Below are 15,877 nucleotides of genomic sequence, written 5' to 3' on the forward strand. Positions count from 1 at the left end.
CGATGAAACACAGAAATTGCATCGGAATTAAATTGAAAAGGTACAATGCCGTCTTAAGTACAAGCAGACTGACTCTTCTTAGTGTCTATGTTTTGAACCGTTCCTTTGACGCTAGTTACAGATTCCGATGCTTCACTTCAGGTTTGCTGTGTCCCTTGGACCTTCTTATTGACGATGAAACACAGATATTGCTTCGGAATTAAATACAAAAGGCAAAATGGCGACTTAAGTACAAGAAGACTGACTCTTCTTACTGACTGTTTTGAACCATTCCTGTGACACTAGATATAGATTCCGATGCTTCACTTCAGGTTTACTGTATCCCTCTGACGTTCTTATTAACGATGAAAAGCAGGTATTGCATCGGAATTAAATACAAAAGGCACAATGCCGACATAAGTACAAGAAGACTGACTCTTCTTACTGAATATGTTTTGAACCATTCCTGTGACACTAGTTATAGATTCCGATGCTTCACTTCTGGTTTACTGTATCCCTTGGACCGTCGTATTGACGATGAAACACAGAAATTGCATCGGAATTAGATACAAAAGGCACAATGCCGACTTAAGTACAAAAAGACTGACTCTTCTTACTGACTATATCTTGTTCCATTCCTGTGACACTAGTTATTGATTCCGATGCTTCACTTCAGGTTTACTGTATCCCTTGGACCTTCTTATTGACGATGAAACACAGAAATTGCATCGGAATTAAATACAAAAGAAACAATGCCGAATTAAGTACAAGAAGGCTGACTCTTCTTACTGTCTATGTTTTGAACCGTTCCTGTGACACTAGTTATAGAGTCCGATGCTTCACTCCAGGTTCACTGTATCCCTTGAACATTCTTATTGACGATGAAACACAGAAATTACATCGCAATTAAATACAAAAGGCACAATGCTGACTTAAGGACAAGAAGCCTGAATCTTCTTACTGCCTATGTTTTGAACCATTCCTGTGACACTAGTTATAGATTCCGATGCTTCACTTCAGGCTTACTGTATCCCTCTGACCTTCTTATTGACGTCGAAACACAGAAATTGCATCGGAATTAAATACAAAAGGCACAATGCATACTTAAGAAGACTTACTCTTCTTACTGACTATGTTTTGAACCATTCCTGTGACACTAGTTTTGGATTCCGATGCTTCACTTCAGGTTACTGTATCCCATGGACGTTCTAATTGACGATGAAATACAGAAATTGCATCGGAATTAAATACAAAAGGCACAATGTCGACTTAAGTACAAGATGACTGACTCTTCTTACTGACTCTATCTTGATCCATTCCTGTGACACTAGTTATAGATTCCGATGCTTCACTTCGGGTTTACTGTATCCCTTGGACCTTCTTATTGACGATGAAACACAGATATTGCATTGGAATTAAATACAAATGGCACAAAGCCGACGTAAGTACAAGAAGACTGACTTTTCTTACTGACTATGATTTGAACCATTCCTGTGACACTAGTTGTAGATTCCGATGCTTCACTTCAGGTTTATTGTATCCCTCTGACCTTCTTATTAACGATGAAACACAGATATTGCATCGGAATTAAATACAAAAGGCACAATGCCGACTTAAGTACAAGCAGACTGACTCTTCTTACTGTCTGTGTTTTGAACCATTCCTGTGACACTAGTTATAGATTCCGATGCTTCACACAAGGTTTACTGTATCCCTTGGACCTTCTTATTGACGATGAAACACAGAAGTTGCATCGAAAATAAATACAAAAGGCACAATGCCGACCTAAGTACAACAAGACTGACTCTTCTTACTGGATATGTTTTGAACCATTCCTGTGACACTAGTTATAGATTCCGATGCTTCACTTCAGGTTTAGTGTATCCCTCTGACCTTCTCATTGACGATGAAACACAGAAATTGCATCGGAAATAAATACTAAAGGCACAATACCGACTTAAGTACATGTAGACTGAATCTTCCTACTGTCTATGTTTTGAACCATTCGTCTGTCACTAGTTATAGATTCCGATGCTTCACTTCTGGTTTACTGTATCCCTTGGACCTTCGTATTGACGATGAAACACAGAAATTGCATGCGAATTAAATACAAAAGGCACAATACCCAATGAAGTACAAGAAGACTGACTCTTCTTACTGACTATGTTTTGAACCATTCCTGTGACACTAGTTATGGATTCCGATTCTTCACTTCAGGTTTACTGTATCCCTTTGACCTTCGTATTGACGATGAAACACTGAAATTGCATCGGTATTAAATACAAAAGGCACAGTGCCGACCTAAGTACGAGAAGACTGACTCCTCTTACTGACTATACCTTGATTCATTCCTGTGACACTAGTTATAGATTCCGATGCTTCACTTCAGGTTTACTGTATCCCTTGGACCTTATTGTTGACGATGAAACACAGAAATTGCATCGGAATTAAATACAAAAGGCACAATGCCGACTAAAGGACAAGAAGACTGGATCTTCTTACTGCCTATGTTTTGAACCATTCCTGTGACACTAGTTATAGATTCCGATGCTTCACTTCAGGTTTACTGTATCCCTCTGACCTTCTCATTGACGATGAAACACAGAAATTGCATCTGAATTAAATACAAAAGGCACAATGCCGACTTAAGTGCAAGAAGACTGACTCTTCTTACTGTCTATTTTTGAACCATTCCTGTGACACTAGTTATAGATTCCGATGATTCACACAAGGTTTACTGTATCCCTTGGACCTTCTTATTGACGATGAAACACCGAAATTGCATCGGACTGAAATAGAAAAGGCACAATGCCGACTTAGGTACAAGAAGACTGTCTCTTCTTACTGTCTATGTTTTGAACCATTCCTGTGACACTAGTTATGGATTCCGAAGCTTCACTTCAGGTTTACTGTATCCCTTGGACCATCTTATTGACGATGAAACACAGAAATTGCATCGGAATTAAATACAAAAGGCACAATGCCGACTTAAGTACAAAAACACTGACTCTTCTTACTGACTATATATTGATCCATTCCTGTGACACTAGTTATAGATTCGGATGCTTCACTTCAGGTTTACAGTATACCTTGGACCTTCGTATTGACGATGAAACACAGAAATTGCATCGGAATTAAATAGAAAAGGCACAATGCAGTCTTAAGTACAAGCAGACTGACTCTTCTTAGTGTCTATGTTTTGAACCAATCCTGTGACGCTAGTTAAGGATTCCGATGCTTCACTTCAGGTTTACTGTATCCGTTGGACCTTCTTATTGACGATGAAACACAGAAATTGCATCGGAATTGAATACAAATGGCACAATGCCTACTTAAGTACAAGATGACTGGCTCTTCTTACTGAGTATGTTTTGAACCATTCCTGTGACACTAGTTGTAGATTCCGAGACTTCACTTCAGGTTTACTGTATCCCTAGGACCTTCTTATTGACGATGAAACACAGAAATTGCATCGGAACTAAATACCAAAGGCACAATGCCGACTTAAGTATAAGAAGACTGACTCTTTACTGCTGTCTATGTTTGAACCATTCCTGTGACATTAGTTATAGATTCCGATTCTTCACTTCAGGGTTACTGTATCCTTTGGACCTTCTTATTGGCGACGAAACACAGAAATTGCATCGGAATTAAATAGAAAATGCACAATGCCGACTTAAGTACAAGAAGACTGACTGTCCTTACTGTCTATGTTACGAACCATTGCTGTGACACTAGTTATAGATTCCGATGCTTCACCTCAGGTCCACTGTATCCCTCTGACCTTCTTATTGACGATGAAACACAGAAATTGCATCGGAATTAAATAGAAAAGGCACTATGCCGTCTTAAGTACAAGCAGACTGACTCTTCTTAGTGTCCATGTTTTGAACCATTCCTGTGACGCTAGTTACAGATTCCGATGCTTCACTTCAGGTTTACTGTGTCCCTTGGACCTTCTTATTGACAATGAAACATAGAAATTGCATCGGAATTAAAATACAAAAAGCATAATGGCGACTTAAGTACAAGAAGAATGACTCTTCTTACTGACTGTTTTGAACTATTCCTGTGACAATAGATATAGATTCCGATGCTTCACTTCAGGTTTACTGTATCCCTCTGACGTTCTTATTAACGATGAAACGCAGATATTGCATCGGAATTAAATACAAAAGGCACAATGCCGACTTAAGTACAAGAAGACTGACTCTTCTTACTGACTATGTTTTGAACCATTCCTGTGACACTAGTTACAGATTCCGATGCTTTACTTCTGGTTTACTGTATCCCTTGGACCGTCGTATTGATGATGAAACACAGAAATTTCATCGGAATTAGATACAAAAGGCACAATGCCGACTTACGTACAAAAAGACTGACTCTTCTTACTGACTATAGCTTGTTCCATTCCTGTGACACTAGTTATAGATTCCGATGCTTCACTCCAGGTTCACTGTATCCCTTGGACCTTCTTATTGACGATGAAACACAGAAATTACATCGCAATTAAATACAAAAGGCACAATGCTGACTTAAGGACAAGAAGCCTGAATCTTCTTACTGCCTATGTTTTGAACCATTCTTGTGACACTAGTTATAAATTCCGATGCTTCACTTCAGGCTTACTGTATCCCTCTGACCTTCTTATTGACGACGAAACACAGAAATTGCATCGGAATTAATTGCAAAAGGCACAATGCCTACTTAAGAAGACTTACTCTTCTTACTGACTATTTTTTGAACCATTCCTGTGACACTAGTTTTGGATTCCGATGCTTCACTTCAGGTTTACTGTATCCCTTGAACCTTCTAATTGACGATGAAACACAGAAATTGCATCGGAATTAAATACAAAAGGCACAATGTCGACTTAAGTACAAGATGACTGACTCTTCTTACTGACTCTATCTTGATCCATTCCTGTGACACTAGTTATAGATTCCGATGCTTCACTTCGGGTTTACTGTATCCCTCGGACCTTCTTACTGACGATGAAACACAGAAATTGCATCGGACCTAAATACAAAAGGCACAAAGTCGACTTAAGTACAAGAAGACTGACTCTTCTTACTGACTATGATTTGCACCATTCCTGTGACACTAGTTGTAGATTCCGATGCTTCACTTCAGGTTTATTGTATCCCTCTGACCTTCTTACTAACGATGAAACACAGATATTGCATCGGAATTAAATACAAAAGGCACAATGCCGACTTAAGTACAAGCAGACTGACTCTTCTTACTGACTATGTTTGATCCATTCCTGTGACACTAGTTATAGATTCCGATGCTTCACTTCTGGTTTACTGTATCCCTTGGACCTTCGTATTGACGACGAAACACAAAAATTGCATCGGAATTAAATACAAAGGGCACAATGCTGTCTCAAGTACAAGAAGACTGACTCTTCCTACTGACTATGTTTGAACGAATCCTGTGACATTAGTTATTGTTTCCGATGCTTCACTTCAGGTTTACTGTATCCTTTCGACCTTCCTATTGGCGACGAAACACAATATTTGCATCGGAACAAAATACAAAATGCACAATGCCGACTTAAGTACAAGAAGACTGACTCTTCCTACTGTCAATGTTTGAACGAATCCTGTGACATTAGTTGTAGATTCCGATGCTTCACTTCAGGTTTACTGTATCCTTTGGACCATCCTATTGGCGACGAAACACAGAAATTGCATCGGAATTAAATAGAAAAGGCTCAATGCCGATAAGTACAAGCAGACTGACTCTTCTCACTGGATATGTTTTGAACCATTCCTGTGACACTAGTTATAGATTCCGATGCTTCACTTCAGGTTTAGTGTATCCCTCTGACCTTCTTATTGACGATGAAACACAGAAATTGCATCGGAAATAAATACAAAAGGCACAATACCGGCTTAAGTACATGTAGACTGAATCTTCCTACTGTCTATGTTTTGAACCATTCCTGTGGCACTAGTTACAGATTCCGATGCTTCATTTCAGGTTTACTGTATCCCTCTGACCTTCTCATTGACGATGAAACACAGAAATTGCATCTGAATTAAATACAAAAGGCACAATGCCGACTTAAGTGCAAGAAGACTGACTCTTCTTACTGTCTATTTTTGAACCATTCCTGTGACACTAGTTATAGATTCCGATGCTTCACACAAGGTTTACTGTATCCCTTGGACCTTCTTATTGACGATGAAACACCGAAATTGCATCGGAATTAAATAGAAAAGGCACAATGCCGACTTAGGTACAAGAAGACTGTCTCTTCTTACTGTCTATGTTTTGAACCATTCCTGTGACACTAGTTATGGATTCCGAAGCTTCACTTCAGGTTTACTGTATCCCTTGGACCATCTTATTGACGATGAAACACAGAAATTGCATCGGAATTAAATACAAAAGGCACAATGCCGACTTAAGTACAAGAACACTGACTCTTCTTACTGACTATATATTGATCCATTCCTGTGACACTAGTTATAGATTCGGATGCTTCACTTCAGGTTTACTGTATACCTTGGACCTTCGTATTGACGATGAAACACAGAAATTGCATCGGAATTAAATAGAAAAGGCACAATGCCGTCTTAAGTACAAGCAGACTGACTCTTCTTAGTGTCTATGTTTTGAACCAATCCTGTGACGCTAGTTAAGGATTCCGATGCTTCACTTCAGGTTTACTGTATCCGTTGGACCTTCTTATTGACGATGAAACACAGAAATTGCATCGGAATTGAATACAAATGGCACAATGCCTACTTAAGTACAAGATGACTGGCTCTTCTTACTGAGTATGTTTTGAACCATTCCTGTGACACTAGTTGTAGATTCCGAGACTTCACTTCAGGTTTACTGTATCCCTAGGACCTTCTTATTGACGATGAAACACAGAAATTGCATCGGAACTAAATACCAAAGGCACAATGCCGACTTAAGTATAAGAAGACTGACTCTTTACTGCTGTCTAAGTTTGAACCATTCCTGTGACATTAGTTATGGATTCCGATGCTTCACTTCTGGGTTACTGTATCCTTTGGACCTTCTTATTGGCGACGAAACACAGAAATTGCATCGGAATTAAATAGAAAATGCACAATGCCGACTTAAGTACAAGAAGACTGACTGTTCTTACTGTCTATGCTACGAACCATTGCTGTGACACTAGTTATAGATTCCGATGCTTCACCTCAGGTCCACTGTATCCCTCTGACCTTCTTATTGACGATGAAACACAGAAATTGCATCGGAATTAAATAGAAAAGGCACAATGCCGTCTTAAGTACAAGCAGACTGACTCTTCTTAGTGTCCATGTTTTGAACCATTCCTGTGACGCTAGTTACAGATTCCGATGCTTCACTTCAGGTTTACTGTGTCCCTTGGACCTTCGTATTGACAATGAAACACAGAAATTGCATCGGAATTAAAATACAAAAAGCAAAATGGCGACTTAAGTACAAGAAGAATGACTCTTCTTACTGACTGTTTTGAACTATTCCTGTGACAATAGATATAGATTCCGATGCTTCACTTCAGGTTTACTGTATCCCTCTGACGTTCTTATTAACGATGAAACGCAGATATTGCATCGGAATTAAATACAAAAGGCACAATGCCGACTTAAGTACAAGAAGACTGACTCTTCTTACTGACTATGTTTTGAACCATTCCTGTGGCACTAGTTACAGATTCCGATGCTTTACTTCTGGTTTACTGTATCCCTTGGACCGTCGTATTGATGATGAAACACAGAAATTTCATCGGAATGAAATACAAAAGGCACAATGCCGACTTACGTACAAGAAGACTGACTCTTCTTACTGACTATGTTTTGAACCAATCCTGTGACACTAGTTATGGATTCCGATGCTTCACTTCAGGTTTACTGTATCCCATGGACCTTCTTATTGACGATGAAACACAGAAATTGCATCGTAATTAGATACAAAAGGCACAATGCCGACTTACGTACAAAAAGACTGACTCTTCTTACTGACTATAGCTTGTTCCATTCCTGTGACACTAGTTATAGATTCCGATGCTTCACTCCAGGTTCACTGTATCCCTTGGACCTTCTTATTGACGATGAAACACAGAAATTACATCGCAATTAAATACAAAAGGCACAATGCTGACTTAAGGACAAGAAGCCTGAATCTTCTTACTGCCTATGTTTTGAACCATTCTTGTGACACTAGTTATAAATTCCGATGCTTCACTTCAGGCTTACTGTATCCCTCTGACCTTCTTATTGACGACGAAACACAGAAATTGCATCGGAATTAAATGCAAAAGGCACAATGCCTACTTTAGAAGACTTACTCTTCATACTGACTATTTTTTGAACCATTCCTGTGACACTAGTTTTGGATTCCGATGCTTCACTTCAGGTTTACTGTATCCCTTGAACCTTCTCATTGACGATGAAACACAGAAATTGCTTCGGAATTAAATACAAAAGGCACAATGTCGACTTAAGTACAAGATGACTGACTCTTCTTACTGACTCTACCTTGATCCATTCCTGGGACACTAGTTATAGATTCCGATGCTTCACTTCGGGTTTACTGTATCCCTCGGACCTTCTTATTGACGATGAAACACAGAAATTGCATCGGAATTAAATACAAAAGGCACAAAGCCGACTTAAGTACAAGAAGACTGACTCTTCTTACTGACTATGATTTGAACCATTCCTGTGACACTAGTTGTAGATTCCGATGCTTCACTTCAGGTTTATTGTATCCCTCTGACCTTCTTACTAACGATGAAACACAGATATTGCATCGGAATTAAATACAAAAGGCACAATGCCGTCTTAAGTACAAGCAGACTGACTCTTCTTACTGACTATGTTTGATCAATTCCTGTGACACTACTTATAGATTCCGATGCTTCACTTCTGGTTTACTGTATCCCTTGGACCTTCGTAATGACGACGAAACACAAAAATTGCATCGGAATTAAATACAAAAGGCACAATGATGTCTCAAGTACAAGAAGACTGACTCCTCCTACTGACTATGTTTGAACGAATCCTGTGACATTAGTTATTGTTTCCGATGCTTCACTTCAGGTTTACTGTAGCCTTTCGACCTTCCTATTGGCGACGAAACACAATATTTGCATCGGAACAAAATACAAAATGCACAATGCCGACTTAAGTACAAGAAGACTGACTCTTCCTACTGTCTATGTTTGAACGAATCCTGTGACATTAGTTGTAGATTCCGATGCTTCACTTCAGGTTTACTGTATCCTTTGGACCATCCTATTGGCGACGAAACACAGAAATTGCATCGGAATTAAATAGAAAAGGCACAATGCCGATAAGTACAAGCAGACTGACTCTTCTCACTGGATATGTTTTGAACCATTCCTGTGACACTAGTTATAGATTCCGATGCTTCACTTCAGGTTTAGTGTATCCCTCTGACCTTCTTATTGACGATGAGACACAGAAATTGCATCGGAAATAAATACAAAACGCACAATACCGGCTTAAGTACATGTAGACTGAATCTTCCCACTGTCTATGTTTTGAACCATTCCTGTGGCACTAGTTACAGATTCCGATGCTTCATTTCAGGATTACTGCATCCCTTGGACCTTCGTAATGACGATGAAACACAGATAGTGCATCGGAATTAAATACAAAAGGTACAATGCCGACTTAAGAAGAAGAAGACTGACTCTTCCTACTGTCTATGTTTTGAACCATTCCTGTGACACTAGTTATAGATTCCGATGCTTTACTATAGGTTCACTCTATCCCTTGGACCTTCTTATTGACGATGAAACACAGAAACTGCAACGGAGTTAAATACAAAGGGCACAATGCCGACTTAAGTACAAGAAGACTGACTCTTCTTACTGACTGTTTTGAACCATTCCTGTGACACTAGTTAAAGATTACGATGCTTTACTTCAGGTTTACTGTATCCCTCTGACCTTCTTATTAACGATGAAACACAGATATTGCATCGGAATTAAATACAAAAGGCACAGTGCCGACTTAAGTACAAGAAGACTGACTCTTCTTACTGACTATGTTTTGAACCATTCCTGTGTCACTAGTTATAGATTCAATGCTTCACTTCTGGTTTACTGTATCCCTTGGACCTTCGTATTGACGATGAAACACAGAAATTGCATGGGAATTAAATACAAAAGGCACAATGCCCAATGAAGTACAAGAAGACTGACTCTTCTTACTGACTATGTTTTGAACCATTCCTGTGACACTAGTTATGGATTCCGATGCTTCACTTCAGGTTTACTGTATCCCTTGGACCTTCGTATTGACGATGAAACACTGAAATTGCATCGGTATTAAATACAAAAGGCACAGTGCCGACCTAAGTACGAGAAGACTGACTCCTCTTACTGACTATACCTTGATTCATTCCTGTGACACTAGTTATAGATTCCGATGCTTCACTTCAGGTTTACTGTATCGCTCTGACCTTCTTATTGACGATGAAACACCGAAATTGCATCGGAATTAAATAGAAGAGGCACAATGCCGACTTAGGTACAAGAAGACTGTCTCTTCTTACTGTCTATGTTTTGAACCATTCCTTTGACACTAGTTATTGATTCCGATGCTTCACTTCAGGTTTACTGTATCCCTTGGACCTTCTTATTGACGATGAAACACAGATATTGCATCGGAATTAAATACAAAAGGCACAATGCCGACTTAAGTACAAGAACACTGACTCTTCTTACTGACTATATATTGATCCATTCCTGTGACACTAGTTATAGATTCGGATGCTTCACTTCAGGTTTACTGTATACCTTGGACCTTCGTATCGACGATGAAACACAGAAATTGCATCGGAATTAAATAGAAAAGGCACAATGCCGTCTTAAGTACAAGCAGACTGACTCTTCTTAGTGTCTATGTTTTGAACCAATCCTGTGACGCTAGTTAAGGATTCCGATGCTTCACTTCAGGTTTACTGTATCCGTTGGACCTTCTTATTGACGATGAAACACAGAAATTGCATCGGAATTGAATACAAAAGGCACAATGCCTACTTAAGTACAAGATGACTGGCTCTTTCTACTGAGTATGTTTTGAACCATTCCTGTGACACTAGTTGTAGATTCCGAGACTTCACTTCAGGTTTACTGTATCCCTAGGACCTTCTTATTGACGATGAAACACAGAAATTGCATCGGAACTAAATACCAAAGGCACAATGCCGACTTAAGTATAAGAAGACTGACTCTTTACTGCTGTCTATGTTTGAACCATTCCTGTGACATTAGTTATAGATTCCGATGCTTCACTTCAGGGTTACTGTATCCTTTGGACCTTCTTATTGGCGACGAAACACAGAAATTGCATCGGAATTAAATAGAAAATGCACAATGCCGACTTAAGTACAAGAAGACTGACTGTTCTTACTGTCTATGTTACGAACCATTGCTGTGACACTAGTTATAGATTCCGATGCTTCACCTCCGGTCCACTGTATCCCTCTGACCTTCTTATTGACGATGAAACACAGAAATTGCATCGGAATTAAATAGAAAAGGCACAATGCCGTCTTAAGTACAAGCAGACTGACTCTTCTTAGTGTCTATGTTTTGAACCATTCCTGTGACGCTAGTTACAGATTCCGATGCTTCACTTCAGGTTTACTGTGTCCCTTGGACCATCTTATTGACAATGAAACACAGAAATTGCATCGGAATTAAAATACAAAAAGCAAAATGGCGACTTAAGTACAAGAAGAATGACTCTTCTTACTGACTGTTTTGAACTATTCCTGTGACAATAGATATAGATTCCGATGCTTCACTTCAGGTTTACTGTATCCCTCTGACGTTCTTATTAACGATGAAACGCAGATATTGCATCGGAATTAAATACAAAAGGCATAATGCCGACTTAAGTACAAGAAGACTGACTCTTCTTACTGACTATGTTTTGAACCATTCCTGTGACACCAGTTACAGATTCCGATGCTTTACTTCTGGTTTACTGTATCCCTTGGACCGTCGTATTGATGATGAAACACAGAAATTTCATCGGAATGAAATACAAAAGGCACAATGCCGACTTACGTACAAGAAGACTGACTCTTCTTACTGACTATGTTTTGAACCAATCCTGTGACACTAGTTATGGATTCCGATGCTTCACTTCAGGTTTACTGTATCCCATGGACCTTCTTATTGACGATGAAACACAGAAATTGCATCGGAATTAGATACATAAGGCACAATGCCGACAAAGTACAAAAAGACTGACTCTTCTTACTGACTATAGCTTGTTCCATTCCTGTGACACTAGTTATAGATTCCGATGCTTCACTCCAGGTTCACTGTATCCCTTGGACCTTCTTATTGACGATGAAACACAGAAATTACATCGCAATTAAATACAAAAGGCACAATGCTGACTTAAGGACAAGAAGCCTGAATCTTCTTACTGCCTATGTTTTGAACCATTCTTGTGACACTAGTTATAGATTCCGATGCTTCACTTCAGGCTTACTGTATCCCTCTGACCTTCTTATTGACGACGAAACACAGAAATTGCATCGGAATTAAATGCAAAAGGCACAATGCCTACTTAAGAAGACTTACTCTTCTTACTGACTATTTTTTGAACCATTCCTGTGACACTAGTTTTGGATTCCGATGCTTCACTACAGGTTTACTGTATCCCTTGAACCTTCTAATTGACGATGAAACACAGAAATTGCATCGGAATTAAATACAAAAGGCACAATGTCGACTTAAGTACAAGATGACTGACTCTTCTTACTGACTCTATCTTGATCCATTCCTGTGACACTAGTTATAGATTCCGATGCTTCACTTCGGGTTTACTGTATCCCTCGGACCTTCTTATTGACGATGAAACACAGAAATTGCATCGGAATTAAATACAAAAGGCACAAAGCCGACTTAAGTACAAGAAGACTGACTCTTCTTACTGACTATGATTTGAACCATTCCTGTGACACTAGTTGTATATTCCGATGCTTCACTTCAGGTTTATTGTATCCCTCTGACCTTCTTACTAACGATGAAACACAGATATTGCATCGGAATTAAATACAAAAGGCACAATGCCGACTTAAGTACAAGAAGACTGACTCTTCCTACTGACTATGTTTGAACGAATCCTGTGACATTAGTTATTGTTTCCGATGCTTCACTTCAGGTTTACTGTATCCTTTCGACCTTCCTATTGGCGACGAAACACAATATTTGCATCGGAACAAAATACAAAATGCACAATGCCGACTTAAGTACAAGAAGACTGACTCTTCCTACTGTCTATGTTTGAACGAATCCTGTGACATTAGTTGTAGATTCCGATGCTTCACTTCAGGTTTACTGTATCCTTTGGACCATCCTATTGGCGACGAAACACAGAAATTGCATCGGAATTAAATAGAAAAGGCACAATGCCGATAAGTACAAGCAGACTGACTCTTCTCACTGGATATGTTTTGAACCATTCCTGTGACACTAGTTATAGATTCCGATGCTTCACTTCAGGTTTAGTGTATCCCTCTGACCTTCTTATTGACGATGAAACACAGAAATTGCATCGGAAATAAATACAAAACGCACAATACCGGCTTAAGTACATGTAGACTGAATCTTCCTACTGTCTATGTTTTGAACCATTCCTGTGGCACTAGTTACAGATTCCGATGCTTCATTTCAGGATTACTGCATCCCTTGGACCTTCGTAATGACGATGAAACACAGATAGTGCATCGGAATTAAATACAAACGGTACAATGCCGACTTAAGTAGAAGAAGAATGACTCTTCCTACTGTCTATGTTTTGAACCATTCCTGTGACACTAGTTATAGATTCCGATGCTTTACTATAGGTTCACTCTATCCCTTGAACCTTCTTATTGACGATGAAACACAGAAACTGCAACGGAGTTAAATACAAAAGGCACAATGCCGACTTAAGTACAAGAAGACTGACTCTTCTTACTGACTGTTTTGAACCATTCCTGTGACACTAGTTAAAGATTACGATGCTTTACTTCAGGTTTACTGTATCCCTAGGACCTTCTTATTAACGATGAAACACAGATATTGCATCGGAATTAAATACAAAAGGCACAATGCCGACTTAAGTACAAGAAGACTGACTCTTCTTACTGACTATGTTTTGAACCATTCCTGTGTCACTAGTTATAGATTCAATGCTTCACTTCTGGTTTACTGTATCCCTTGGACCTTCGTATTGACGATGAAACAAAGAAATTGCATGGGAATTAAATACAAAAGGCACAATGCCCAATGAAGTACAAGAAGACTGACTCTTCTTACTGACTATGTTTTGAACCATTCCTGTGACACTAGTTATGGATTCCGATGCTTCACTTCAGGTTTACTGTATCCCTTGGACCTTCGTATTGACGATGAAACACTGAAATTGCATCGGTATTAAATACAAAAGGCACAGTGCCGACCTAAGTACGAGAAGACTGACTCCTCTTACTGACTATACCTTGATTCATTCCTGTGACACTAGTTATAGATTCCGATGCTTCACTTCAGGTTTACTGTATCGCTCTGACCTTCTTATTGACGATGAAACGCCGAAATTGCATCGGAATTAAATAGAAAAGGCACAATGCCGACTTAGGTACAAGAAGACTAAAAAAATGGCTCTGAGCACTATGGGACTCAACTGCTGAGGTCATTAGTCCCCTAGAACTTAGAACTAGTTAAACCTAACTAACCTAAGGACATCACAAACATCCATGCCCGAGGCAGGATTCGAACCTGCGACCGTAGCGGTCTTGCGGTTCTAGACTGCAGCGCCTTTAACCGCACGGCCACTTCGGCCGGCTACAAGAAGACTGTCTCTTCTTACTGTCTATGTTTTGAACCATCCCTGTGACACTAGTTATTGATTCCGATGCTTCACTTCAGGTTTACTGTATCCCTTGGACCTTCTTATTGACGATGAAACACAGATATTGCATCGGAATTAAATACAAAAGGCACAATGCCGACTTAAGTACAAGAACAATGACTCTTCTTACTGACTATATATTGATCCATTCCTGTGACACTAGTTATAGATTCGGATGCTTCACTTCAGGTTTACTGTATACCTTGGACCTTCTTATTGACGACGAAACACAGAAATTGCATCGGAATTAAATACAAAAGGCACAATGCTGACTTAAGTACAAGAAGACTGACTCTTCTTACTGACTATGATTTGAACAATTCCTGTGACACAAGTTGAAGATCCCGATGCTTCACTTCAGGTTTACTGTATCCCTCTGACGTTCTTATTAACGATGAAACACAGATATTGCATCGGAATTAAATACAAAAGGCACAATGCTGACTTAAGTACAAGAAGACTGACTCTTCTTACTGAATAGGTTTTGAACCATTCCTGTGACACTAGTTATAGATTACGATGCTTCACTTCCGGTTTACTGTATCCCTTGGACCTTCGTATTGACGATGAAGCAGAAATTGCATCGGAATTAAATAGAAAAGGCACAATGCCGTCTTAAGTACAAGCAGACTGACTCTTCTTAGTGTCTATGTTTTGAACCATTCCTGTGACGCTAGTTAAAGATTCCGATGCTTCACTTCAGGTTTACTGTATCCGTTGGACCTTCTTATTGACGATGAAACACAGAAATTGCATCGGAATTGAATACAAAAGGCACAATGCCTACTTAAGTACAAGATGACTGGCTCTTCTTACTGAGTATGTTTTGAACCATTCCTGTGACACTAGTTGTAGATTCCGAGGCTTCACTTCAGGTTTACTGTATCCCTAGGACCTTCTTATTGACGATGAAACACAGAAATTGCATCGGAACTAAATACAAAAGGCACAATGCCGACTTAAGTATAAGAAGACTGACT

Source organism: Schistocerca serialis, chromosome 3, assembly GCF_023864345.2.
Source record: "Schistocerca serialis cubense isolate TAMUIC-IGC-003099 chromosome 3, iqSchSeri2.2, whole genome shotgun sequence".
NCBI lineage: Eukaryota > Metazoa > Arthropoda > Insecta > Orthoptera > Acrididae > Schistocerca > Schistocerca serialis.